This window comes from Macrobrachium rosenbergii, unplaced genomic scaffold (assembly GCF_040412425.1).
Source record: "Macrobrachium rosenbergii isolate ZJJX-2024 unplaced genomic scaffold, ASM4041242v1 171, whole genome shotgun sequence".
NCBI lineage: Eukaryota > Metazoa > Arthropoda > Malacostraca > Decapoda > Palaemonidae > Macrobrachium > Macrobrachium rosenbergii.
Window position 1 is genome coordinate 4,041,243 of NW_027100729.1, and position 10,000 is coordinate 4,051,242.

Consider the following 10,000-nt stretch of genomic DNA (forward strand, 5'->3'; position numbering starts at 1 on the left):
TGTTGCCGACCCACGTTCATTTCTGACTCCTGTTCCTGGATTTCCTGACTCTCGGCCCGGCCTGGCTCCTGCTCTTGCTCCACCCGTGACGTCTACCCATGCACCGGCTCCTGGCTTACCTGGCTCCCGTGCTGCTCCACCTGCCCCAGTAGCTGCTGGCCTGATCACTGACGTCCCTGCTGCCCAGGTTGCGCCTGTGTCTTCTGCTGCTCCCTCCTGGATGGGGGACCTGACCGCCATCCTGAAGATGATGATGAAGTTGAAGAAGAGGTCTAGGAAGGTGCCGTCATATTCATCATCCTCCTTCTCTTCTAAGGCTCACCGGCCGAAGAAGAAGCAGCAGCCTGTCTCCCCCCCCCCGCCCAAAGAAGTCTTGCCCTGAGACTCTTAAGGGACTGCCCCCTTCCACAGAGAAGGCAGTGGGATCTTTCGATGGCTCTTCCCGGCCTGGGAGCCAGGGAACCAATTCGTTGACCCTGGGTCAGTCGTCTCAGGAGCCGAGGGCATGCAGACCTCAGTTTGCACTCCAGCTGCCATGCCGAAGAAGTCTGCTTGTAAGGCCAGCACTGTGTCAGACACTTGTTCACGAGTTGCGCCGAGTACCTGGGTTTCTAAGGAGACCCAGGTACCCTGGTCTGGTGCCGGAAATACCTCTCCCCATACCGACTTGGGCACAGGACGGGAGAAAGAGTCCGGACAAGCAGGTGTTCTGACTCTTCCTGCTGGCGCTTCTACGAGTGCCAAGCAAGGTTCCCAGGTAGGTGCGCTGGTCTCTCGAGTCCGGACACCTGGCGAGACAGAAAGAGGTCCCCTGCCCAGTCTTCTTGCAAGGTTTTGGCCTCGAAGAAGTCTGGGGCCCGTCTAGAGGACAGTGCAAGCTCTCACAAGCCAGCTGCGTGTTCGACTCTGCCCAGTCCCCACCTCGACTCTTGTGAAACTCTTCTTGGGACAACTCTTGGGACAAGCAGTGACCTGGGTTGCTGTCATCATTGCAGGTTGGTGACCACTCCCGGCCCGCTACTCCTGCTGGTTCCGCCAGCAAGACTGGCGGGGGTGCCTCATCCTCCTCGCCTGTCCCCTCAATCTCCTGGGTTCCCCCTAGGAGGTGCGAGTCGGACACGTGGAACTCCGGTGAGTTGTCTCCCCAGAGTTTGACCTTGGGGGCTTACATTCCTGGCTTGGTTCTCGGATCGACTAGATAGTAAGACTGGTGCAGGAAGGATTGTCTCAGGTTCCTCCTGCGGGGAGCCTGTGGGAGGACCCCCTCAAGGACCGAGGGTCCTCTTCCCCAGGATGCGGACACCCCTGAGATACAGAGGACCTTTGCAGAGGTAATTGCACTGATTCATCAGCACAGTGACCTCGGGGAAGGGACCACGGCCTCATCTGTGTATCGAATCCTTCTGAGGACCGAAAAAGGAACCCAAGGTTTCGGTGGGGCTGCCGTGGTCCACGCTTGCCAAGGGGGTCCTCGATCAAGTGAATGGTCTTGTGTCTGGGCAAGACAATTCTCTGCAATCGAACCACTCGGGCAAGCTGCTCGCCCCTCCTATCCCTTGACAGAAGCATTTCTACACGCCCTCGGAAAGGGCATTGCCACCTAAACAGGCTGACCCAGATCTGGGTGCAGTTGAGCAACTTACTGAGAAGAGGTATTTGTCTTTTTGCAGCAAGAGGTTCCACCACCATGGCAACTTTCCAGGCAGTCTCTGGTTGGATCTGGGAGGTATCCACACCCTCAGGCGCTATCATACCCAGGGAAGACTGCTTTCGGGAGACTGTGCCAGTCTGGGGTCCATCTTACCCCAGGATGCGGACCTGTGGGCCAACCTGGTTCAGAGAGACACTGTTCTTTTGCAGCCAGGTCCATGGGGCCTGAGTCAGCATTGACCCTGCAGAACGGACCTGTTGCTGGGTTCTACCCTCTCTTCCCAGAGAGTTGGTAGACAGTGACAAGCATCAGACTGATGACAGCGGAGGCATTGGGACCTCCGGGTCTTTGCATTTCACTGTGGCCTGGCCTTCAGGTATCGAATCCTTCTGAGGCCCCTAAGAAGTCCCAGTCTTCAAAGGGATTCTATGGGAACACCCAGCCTTTTTATTCCTCTGGAAAGGGTGGGCTTTTGTGCCCCTTCCAGCCCACTTTCCAGTCTGGTAAAGGGGGAAAGGGGAAGAAGGGGAAACACTAGGGGTGGCATTCCTCAATCAAGGGGGTGGTCTGTTGTGCCTGGGCAAGACAATACAGAGCCGAGACCTGGATAGTGGATGTCCTTTGGGAGGATATCTACCTTTGACTTTTTGAGTCTTGGCCATCCTCATCACACCAGTCCATTCCTGGATCTCCGAAGGACATCTGACTGATGCAAGAGTGCAAGCCATGCTGAGCAAAGGTGCTGTGGAAGTCGTGTTGGATCGGTCAGGTTTTACATCCCTTTCTCGTAGAGAAAGCCTGGTGGGTTGGATACTGGTCATAGACCTCTCTCCCCTGAACTGTTTCATTCGCCAGACTCGGTTCATGATGGAGAGCCAGATCTGTGCTTGCCTCCATCAGGAGACTTCATGGTGGATGGCGTGTTCCAAATACCCATCCGTCCTCTTGCAAGTACCTCCACTTTATCCTCGGGGAGTTGGTCTTCCAATTCAGGCACTCTGTTTTGGGCTCTCGACCGCTCCCCAGGTGTTCACGAGAGTGTTTTCTCTAGTGCCAGCTTGGGTCCATTTGCACGGGATACGTCTACTGAGGTATCTTGACGACTGGTTAGTCCTGATGAGCTTCGCAGTTGCTCAGGACAGGGATCGGCTCCTCAAGTTATGTCGTGATCTTGGGATCGTGGGACTGAAAGAAGTCAGGGATAAAGTACCTGGGCATGCTCCTGGACACAGCAGCAAGTCTTTTGCTGACTCTCGTTCAGCAGGTTCAGGAAGGTGACACACTGTTTCTGTTTCTGTCTGGACAGGAACAGCCAGAGACAATGGCAAGTCGTCATCAGTCACCTGTTGTCATTGGAGAAGCTGGTCCCTCATGGCGTCTTCACCTTCGGCCTATACACTGGAGACTGAAGGATTATTGGTCCCAGTCCAGACCCCAGTCCTTTCTCATCCCCTTTCTGAGGAAGTGAGAGGATCTAGACTGGTGGATGGGACAGGAACCTCTTGATAGGAGTATGCCTGCATACTCCCCTCTGACATGCTTCTGTTCTTGGACACATTGACCGAGGGCACACCTGGAGGAGTTGCTGACTTCGGGAGTGTGGCACCGAGAGACAAGCACCTTCATCAACATCCTGAATTCAAGGCAGCCTTCCTGGCTCTCCAAGAGTTCGGGATCGAGTGATGGGACACTCCATGGTACTGATGAGCAACAATACCACGGTAGTTGCATATGCCAACAAGCAGGGGGGTATACTATCCCTCCCGCTCCACCAGTTGGTGATGCAGGAGCACCAGTGGGCGCTGGCTCACTAGGTAGAGCTGTCAGCCAGGTACATTCCAGGCAAGAGGAATGTCGTGGCAGACAAGCTCAGCTACCAGAATCAGGTGATCTCTTAATTCGTAGTAAGGGTCATCATTCTCTCTCTCTCTCTCATTTCATGTTAAGGTTGGCGAGGTCAAGTCCAGAGGTCCACACAAAGTTCCTTAATCCTGTAAACACCTTGAAACACATACAAAGTTACGAAGGGGCCAATTGTGATTTGAGTCTCTGGAAATCAACATTTCGATTGTCTGAGGTGACAGACAATCGGAAAATACACACACACACACATATATATACACATACTGTATACATATATATATTTAAATATATACTGTGTATGTGTATGTATGTGTACCTGTTAATGTGTAATTTTAAATACACGTACTGTAGGCCTATATATATATTTGGGATACAATTGAACTTACGTTTAAATACTTTTAAATCTTTCTTTTCCCTGTTATTCTATTTTCCGTTCCTACAGTGATTCATTTATCAACTGACCTTTAATTTATCATGCATATACTTATATTATGATAAAGTATTCATACATATATTTATTTATTTACGTTAGATATCGATGGAGATTGGTTTCCACAGAAATACCTTCTGCAAATTGGTTCTCATTCCACGAGCCAATGGGAGATCGTTTACGAACACACTTTGCCCCAAAACCAAAGCTCTCATCCAATGAAAGAGGGCGATAGAAACGTGTACGGTGGACTCAGGCCTCTGATTGGCCGAAGCCATTCCTCCTCTGGCAGTGGAAGGAAGGACTTATAAGCTCAGAGTCAGTGTACAGTAAGTCTGAACGTGTCAAGTGGTAGTGTTTATATACAGATGCTCCAGAAATACAAAATAAGGACTTGGTTAAGTTGGTTTTTCTCATGTTCTTAGGGTGAATTTTTTGCGCTGGAGGTTCGAAAAACCACTGGAAGTCTGGAAAATGTTACGCAAAGGGGTATTTTGGTCACTGAATTTATGAATTTGGAACTTTGCCAACGATTTATGTAAGTCGTCAATTCCTTCGGAGCTGGAAGCCTGTTGTCTACTCTTTGAAAAACTGATTTTGCAAATTTCTGTGAAAATTCTGAGGTTCTTGAACGTCTTTCTGGCTCGGTGTCTGTGACCGAATTTTGATCCTAATTTTACTAAGGTACTGAAAGAGAATCAGAGGCCTGGTGTGGACATCTGAGCTCTGTGAAGAGTATGATAGGTGCAGTTTAATTCGAATTATCCAAGAATCATCGTATGGGGTTAGTGCTGTCAGTGTACATCACGCGGCGCACTGTAGGCGTTGCTTAAGGTTCTATGCAGCGTCCTTTCGGCCCCCAGCTTCAACCCCTTCCATTCCTTTGACTGTACCTCTGTTCATAGTCTCTTTCTTCCATCTTACTTTCCACCCTCTCCTAAGAATTGTTTCAACATTATCTAAAGAGCTGAATGACCTCCTAGGTCCTATCTCTTGGCCTGTGGCCTAAGATTTATATTCCAATTCCAGCTCCAATTATTTAAGAAAAAAAGCAAAATTCCTGTGGTGGAAATCCACGAAAAACAAAGGTTTATTTTCAGCTTCCCAATTTGGGGGACATTGGTAATCAACGGCCAAGTATTTGCTGAATCGATATGGCCAAATCGCAACTCAATTCATCTATCAGTCTGTAAACAAGGTGACTAGACTGATTACCTGCTAAATAATCGTCACGACTTTGCGACATACTGCTTAAATTAGGGGGACAACCGTGATCACACAAGTGTAATGCTTCCTTCCTTCCCGAGTGGCGGACGACGGTTTATAGTGAGACCCAATTATTATTTGCTAATTTATTTGAAGGTCTGAGACCATTAATTCAGGTTCGGGACAGATTTTAAATGATTAATCGAAGGTTTTTGTTGTAATGCAATGACTAATAACTTTCCAAACATGGCCGTCAGAAGCACCAAAGGACGCTTTTAGATTGCGTTCAATTTTTTGCACCAGTTTCTCTGTGGACGCTAGTTGATAGGCGTCGGAAACTTACGCACGCTCGCGCGCTCTCTTTTTTTTTTTTTTTTTTTGCATTCGTACAACCCTGTCTGTGTAGCTTTTGTTAGGTCATTAGACTCTCTCTCTCTCTCTCTCTCTCTCTCTCTCTCTCTCTCTCTCTCTCTCTCTCTCTCTCTCTCTCTCTCTCTCTCTCAGATCCTTAAGTCCTACATTTGATGAAATCTCTCATTACAGTCTAATATGTAGCGTCTCGTATGTATTGTGATCTGAAGTGTCAATTAAAAAAAAAAAGCCTTTCTAATTTTGTGACACTTTTAAACGGCAAAACTGTGAATATTTTTGCTATATAAACTTTTCTATATATTGTTTTCTGTTAAAGGGAGTCGTGGTAAATTTGGAACTCGGGAATCAACAGTTGAAGGGTTATTAGTAAATTAGTGTTCTAGGTATCCATATTACAGGTAATTCTGATGGGAAATGATTTGGGGGCGGTGTCGAATATATATTATAGTAAAAAGTGGCTCATTTAAGTGTTATCATTTGACTCGAATATCAGAACTGAAAGCTGGACTTCTCGTACGTAGCTGGTGGGTTAAACTGAACTATTTTCCGTGACATAATTATGATATGGGATTTCCAAATATATCCTTTTTTCCAGTTATCCGAAGGTGCCGTGTTATTAACTGTCATTTCCCGGTAACTAGTGAGTTTCAAAATTGTGTTTTTATTACTTGAAGAGAAATGCTTTCGTATCGGCCTAGATTAAGCAAATTCTCGCTGGCATTTTTCGTTTTAATTGGAAAACTCTTTTCGTACAAGTGTTGCGAATCACGAAAGGCTTGTGTGGATAGAAAGTAGCCTCTCTCTCTCTCTCTCTCTCTCTCTCTCTCTCTCTCTCTCTCTCTCTCTCTCTCTCTCTCTCTCTCTCTCTCTGTGTGTGTGTGTCCTGCTGCTGGAAAGTCAGTGCTGGGGCAGCTTTCTTTCGTGTAAGAAAATCGGCAAATGTTGTTGTGCCTTTTAGGAAAGTGATGCAATAATCGGCAAAATAAGCCTATATATGAAAATGGCTGCCCTGTCAAAAGTAAAAGGAAGTAGAGAATGATTACGAACAGCTGAGAGAGAGAGAGAGAGAGAGAGAGAGAGAGAGAGAGAGAGAGAGAGAGAGAGAGAGAGTCCTTATCCTTACATCTTACAGTTCGTTCGGGTTGCCCCAGGTCCCTCAGTGTGTGTGTGTGTGAGAGAGAGAGAGAGAGAGAATAAATACATTCGCAGAAAAAGATTGGTTGATTTACCCCTGAAACGTTTGATAGTGCCTTTTCGATCGTTTATAAAAAAAAAAAAAAACTAAGAAAGTGATTTTGTGAAAGGGGAAAGCGAACGCATAGGCCTAGCGTGGACTTTTCCCGCAGGCCTTTGGCGCAGCTGGAGTGGGCCTACGTGAGTTATGCTTTGGTTTGAATAAAGGTAATGAAAGTCTGTTAGCTTTTGACAGAAATGGCGTAGCCATCCTGCCAAAACTGTGGTGACTACAAGCGCCAACAAAGTTTTTAGTTATGAGCACACACAGTAGGCCTACATGAGCACGATGTGGTCATAAAAGACGATTGTCATCTTCATCAGGCTCATTATTAGGGAAGAGGTATGTAAGAGGTACGAAATAATGAGCAGGTGGACATGTACTGCTGGTTTATTAGTTGTTGTTAGTTTTAGATTTAGCTGGCCTTATGCCAGCACGGGAGGCTGGGGGGTTGCCAAATTTGCTCCTAGAGCAGCCATCAACTGGTTTATTAGGAAAGCAGGCCACTTACAAAGTGGCATGTGGACGTCATACAAAGGCATACAAGAGGATACAGGTGACCTGACATCAATTGCTCTCAATGTGAATTAGGGCAGGTAAATACAAATAACATTAAAAAGTCAAATTGCAAGAACTGAGCACAATAATACTGTGACACATGTACAAAGTAAACAGGATAACAGACACGTCATTGACATAGCCTTTTAAATGTGGCTATTTGGCTTGACCTTGGCTTGTCAGGCTCATTCATTAGGAATTCAACTTTACAGGTAGGCTACCATCTTTCTCTCTTTTTACATTTATTTGCCGTAGGCATACTGTGTATTCAACCTTTTCTTTCTTTACGTAACCTATTGCAACGTAGTCAGCCAGGTCTGTTGGAAAGGGGAGGGAGGGAGGGAGTGGGAGGGGTTGTTTTTCCACCAAATTTGGACCTCTGCTAACATATTTAATCATAATCATGCAGAAGGTGTTGTATCAATATCGTATTCTTTTTCCGTGTACGTAACCTATTGCAACATATGTGGTGCTGGAATACATGTCATTACATTAAGTGTATAGCCAGGTCTGTTGGAGTGGGGAGAAATGTTGTTGTTTCTACACATTTAATCTAAATAAAAGGTGTTGACATTTATTAACATGTACGTAACCTAATTGTTAATCATTAATTATGTCTGTTGGAGTTAAGGTGTTTAATTTATTAACAAAGTTAATCATAATTATGGTAAGGTGTTTAATAAACATCGTATACTAAAGCCAGACATTAAAATACTTATTGCATTAAGGGTGTATAGCCAATTGTCTTGGAAGGGTGGGGAGGGGGTTTGTTTCCCACCAAATCTGGACCCCTCATCAACATTTACCCACATAATCATAATGAAGCAAATGGAAGTTTTATTAATACCGTACAATGAAGCCAGACATTGAAAAAAAGGCTAAATGACGCGTCAGATATCGTAGGGGGGCGTGTTCAGATCTACATTATTGCTCAATATTGCTACCCATAAGTATCGTAATATTTACATCGTGTTTAGTCTGACTCGACTACTTCCTTCTCTTAGGGTAGAATTCGATCCCTTATTGTGTCCCAAGTTTCGATGCACAAATATCGATAGTTGTTCACGCTACTTTGGTGTTCTGCTCTAACTGGACACTGGCAGTAAGAGAGAGTTTGTAGGACCTTCTATTATGTTTGAAGGTATTGATTGTTCTGCTTTGGTGACACATGTTTGGTGAACTTTATTTTGAAAGTAATATTATTCCTTTCAGAGATGAGAGAAAGGGGTCCGTCCTGTAGTTGTGTCCAGCACTGCACAGTAGTATTTTGCACTGGTATCCCAGGACAGGGTCCCATAGTTGTGTTCATCACTGGTACTGTACTTCTGGTACTTGTCACTGGTATCCCAGGACAGGCCTGAGTGAGGCAGTGTTTATTCCATTAAAATGGTAACTGTGATCAAACCGGTTGATTTTTGCACATTTTTTTATATCTTCACCCTGGTTATTGTCTGCGTAACCCCACATTCTTATGTCCGTGTGCGGACACGATGCCGAATGCATTTATGCCGACGGCAAGAGCAAAGTCTAATAAAAGATAAGTCTGTTCGCTCGCAGGTGGTGACGTCACGGAGGCCCGAGCATCGTAAATTATAGAAAACGGAGAGATTAATGGGGGACTTATGTTTATCTGTTATTTTGTCCACTTCTCAGTCACACTAACTTTATTAATTTCAAGTATATCATTCGTATTTAAATAAAAAATAATATAAATAGTATGATTAAAATATATACGTAATGTTTCTGTCTATTTTTGTTATAGCTTGCTTAAAATTAATAATATTGGTGAGGAGTGGCCAGTTTACATTGTAGGCCACTCTGTCAGTACATTACTGTGTAACCTTATAAATATGACTGTGTATTATTATTATTATTATTATTATTATTATTATTATTATTATTATTATTATTATGATGTTTAGACTGAAGTAATTACTTAGTAATTCATAAGAAGTTGCTGCAGTAAATGAGTAGAAATAAGAGAGAGAAGTGAACAAAGCTTCTTACACATTACTATGTAGGCCTAATTTGGCATTTAATTAGATAATCAACCTTTAAATTGTAAGCTTCTATCCTCATGTCGTTTTTTTTTTGTAGATTTTCCAGCTTACCCTCTGTAGTGGAATAATTAGCATTGATATGACTACATAACAACTTGTGAAGTTGATGCAGAGAGGGATGAAATAACACCGAGTATATATAATGTGTAAGTGAGCATTATGTTAAATAAGAGTAACAGAGAGACTCTGACATCTTTCATCATAAAATTAGCAGCAAACTATTATAATGTTCATGGCGAAGAATTCAGTCAGGTTTAAAGTTGTTGAAGAGACAGAATGAAACCAGTCGAGTAGGACAGGGATTGAAGACAGGTAGATTGTTTTCGTAATTGGATGTGCAGCCAATAACAGCGCAATTGCTAGGCATGTTTGATTGCCGCTGCCAGAGTTCTGCACGCAACATCGGCTGGTTGGTGACTGACTCGGTTTCATGCAACGGACCAAAAGCATTTTGGGACTAGATGACGTCATGCTGCTTGTGCGGCTTCGTCCTACTTTTTCGCAGCAAGTGAACAGACTTGTCTTTTCTTTAGACTTTGGGCAAGAAGGCCGAAGAAGCCGAAAGAAGTCGAACGGCCAGGAAGTCGAACTGATCGGAAGCCGAATTGACCGGAAGCCGAAAGGAC

The 10,000-nt window shown here is 44.9% G+C and overlaps 2 long non-coding RNA genes across 3 annotated transcripts in view; one reads left to right on the forward strand and one right to left on the reverse strand.

The window, feature by feature from the left end:
• Positions 1 to 10,000, reverse strand: part of LOC136838108 (uncharacterized) — a 215,819-nt gene that overhangs the window by 52,449 nt on the left and 153,370 nt on the right. The window lies entirely within an intron of this gene.
• LOC136838111 (uncharacterized) overlaps positions 9,955 to 10,000 on the forward strand; it is a 271,933-nt gene continuing 271,887 nt past the window's right edge. For both annotated transcript variants that reach the window (XR_010852876.1, XR_010852875.1), the window contains exon 1: positions 9,955 to 10,000. This exon is cut by the window's right edge and continues 1,432 nt beyond it. This is a non-coding gene — a long non-coding RNA (uncharacterized lncRNA).